Source organism: Bos indicus x Bos taurus, chromosome 15 (assembly GCF_003369695.1).
Source record: "Bos indicus x Bos taurus breed Angus x Brahman F1 hybrid chromosome 15, Bos_hybrid_MaternalHap_v2.0, whole genome shotgun sequence".
Classification (NCBI taxonomy): Eukaryota; Metazoa; Chordata; class Mammalia; order Artiodactyla; family Bovidae; genus Bos; species Bos indicus x Bos taurus.
Window position 1 is genome coordinate 24,264,915 of NC_040090.1, and position 3,316 is coordinate 24,268,230.

Genomic DNA, 3,316 nt, shown 5'->3' on the forward strand with positions numbered 1-3,316 from the left:
CATATACTTCTATGTGGGTTCATGTAGATGCCTGTCCATCTAAAAAGCAGTTAATTTGTAAACATAATAACAAAGGGGCAAATATAACCATTCTCACTGACCCTGGATTATGTAGTTCATATTATTTCTATTATTGACACATTTTTATAAATGGTAGCAAGTCCCTTGCTAGAAAGGGTCAAAGGCATGAAATATGACTCAAAGCCCTTAACCATTCCAGACTTTACAGAAATTTGTAATTTACCTAAAAATTTGTCTGATTCTTCAACTACTCTTCAAATATTTAATTGTGATTTTAGTATAATTATGTTGACTTAGGCTTCCAGTGTGTAGATTAGAATTTAATGTGTTATAAATACCTCCAGAAGCTAAGCATTTGGATTAGGTAATGATGCATATAATATAACTAATTAAGCACATTTTGGGCTTAATGCTGGATTAAAGTGTTAAACTGTACAGAAGAACAGAACATCAACCCTGTGAAAAATTCACAATAAAAAGGATTTGAAGGATGACCCTTTGGGGTTTTTTGTACCATAAAATTAGGGCCCATCAGTTTTGAAACAAGGGTGAAGTCCTATCTGTTACCTGCAAAGAGAACAGGATGGTTGTTTTTTGAGCATCTTCCACGAGCCAAGACATGGTGTCAAGATCTCTATCAGAGACTCTCAAATAATACAGTGCCTCTCAGATCAGCTGAGGACCTTGTTACAAAGCAGATTATGACCCAGAAAGTCTGGGGACAATGACACAACTTGACTTGGGCTGTGTACTCAGTTTTCCTCAGTAAGTTCCCATGCAGGGCTGATGCTGATGGTTCTCAGACCACACTTGGAGCAGCAAGCATCTCCACACTATGAGGCAGCATCTTCATTTTACATGTGAGTAGAGGTTGGCAAGAAGGCTGAGTGCTTTGAGCAGCATCTCTCAACTCTGCAGAATATTCAAACTCATAGTGGGATTGATTTTAAAAACTCCAGCTGTTTCTCTTATCCAGTACATTTTTCACATCCCTAGAAGTCAATAAGCTGAAAACAGAGATGACGAGGAAACTCCTTCCAGGGATTTTTAAATACAGTGAAGCTGATTCTTATTTTGGAGAAGAGTTTGAAACGCTTCTCATATCATTTCAATTAGTCTGTCCTTTCTACTTTGCTCTCACGAACACTTCTCCTGCTTCTAATGTGGTTGCTTCCTTTGAGCTGTGCCCTTTACAAAAATAAAAGGAAAAAGAAATAATGACTTGAGAAAATTTGACTGAGGAAATTATGTTATTCTAAAAACCATTTATAGAAAGCATAGAGCATGTGATTTATATTTAACACGACTTAATATTTCCTGACTCCATGGTGCAGTACAAGAGGGTGAAGTATCTGCTATGTTCCCTGCCTAGATTTTCAGTAGCTTTGACGGTTGCCAAGGTAACGATAACTTTGGTTAGCATCAGAGTAAATAAGGATCCAAAAATCCCTGAAATTTCATTTTCTATGTTATCATGTCACTTGGAGTAATAGTAATACAGGCTTTCTCCTTCTGCCCTCATCTTCCAACTAGCTTTTCCTACATTGCTGCATTTAATGATTAGCTTTTCGGGAAAGGACATTACAAACAAGAAGCTTCCAAAATCCTTTAATCTGTTGCAGCCAACAGGTGCAGGAAAGATAGCACTCTGCCCACAAAAGTGCTTCAGTAAATAAACAATGTGCTTTGGGTGCGAAGTTGAGGTAGCAACATATCATAGGAAACAGAAGGGGGAAATGTAGAACCTGTCTGCTGAGTATCATGCTCCAGTGTGAACACATAAAATTAGGCAAATAAAATTACAGATCAATAAAAGCCAATTACTCCACTGTTTCTTATATAATGCAACAGGCAATCAGATGCCATAAAATTCAGTGCAATATGTATAATCCCTTAGATAGGTGAACTATGTTTTTTCTGAGATTTGGTTTGATTTGATTTAGCTTGAGTTTCATACTTACAGCTCTCAAACATCCCTCCTGACAATGCATTGGGTCTGAGAAATACAATCCTGCTACACAGAAGGAACATAGAGAATTTCCTTAACTGTTGTACCAGATTTATCAAATGAGTATATTAATCTTCCCTCCATTAAAAATTAACAATCTTGTAAAAAAAAGTTTAGAGAACATAGAAGTACTCAAACCCACCTAGATTGCCCAAACACACTATTTTGATTTCTATTTGTCTTCCTTCCAAGCATTTTAACACCATTAAGATCTTACTATTTACATAATGTTGAAACAGGCTTTTTCAAATATTTTTTAGTGTTTGATCTCTTCTCAAACATGCTTCATGAAAAGCTATTTAACCATTTCCTTCCTTATTGGATATTCACATGATTTCAAAAATGTCCTTATTTTAAGGAAATACTGCATTGACTCATTGACTTTGCATCAAAGGTTAAAGGCTTTCCCTTTTTTCATATTTTTCTCTATATATATTGCTAAAGTAGAATTACTAACAGGAGTTATTTTAAAAAACAATTTTTTAAAATCCCATGAGTTTTGATTAAACGCATCATATGTGTAGCAAAGTCTTTTTTTAATATATGAAAATTGAAGAAGCTGAGAATAATTGTCAAGAGCACACAATTTGCATTCAAATCTATCTAAATTCAAGAGCATATGAATAGAAAATTTTTAACTTTTCTTCCAGATCTTGCCACATAGATGGTATGACAAGAGTCTAGGACTCTAGGATCTATAACTATTGCAATATGGTCTATTCATTCCATTTTTTAGAGGAAAAAATAAAAGTCAAAAAGGAAAAAGGTTAAACAAGTGGTGAAATCTCCTGTCTCCCAGGTCAGGTGCTATTTCCAACAGCCGGTGCCTCTGGCGTATGCATACAGACTTCAAATGTGGATTTTCTGATCTAACCTTCCACAAACTATTTTGAAAATGCATGCTTTATGCGATTTAGTATTTAAGTTCACTAAGCTTTGATGAGATAAATAGTGCTTTCCTCTTGTCATGATGTCATTACCTACTCAGTGTACTTTTTCTCCTTTATTTAGAAGCATGTCATGTACATTCAATTCTCTAAATCCTATAATAAATGCTTTTTTTAACCTCATGTGTGCTCGACTTCAACCTTTTATCATAAAAGCCTGTTTGTTCACCTTCTGACAGCTCTCCACAGCTCATCACCCTGCCGGCTGCAGCTAAACCATACAATTGTGTGAATTTCAATATATAGAAAAAAGATGAAAGATGGAAAAAAATAATAGATAATGGATCTATGATAAGTCAAAGAATTAACAAAAAGGGTCAAATTACCTGAAATTCAAACT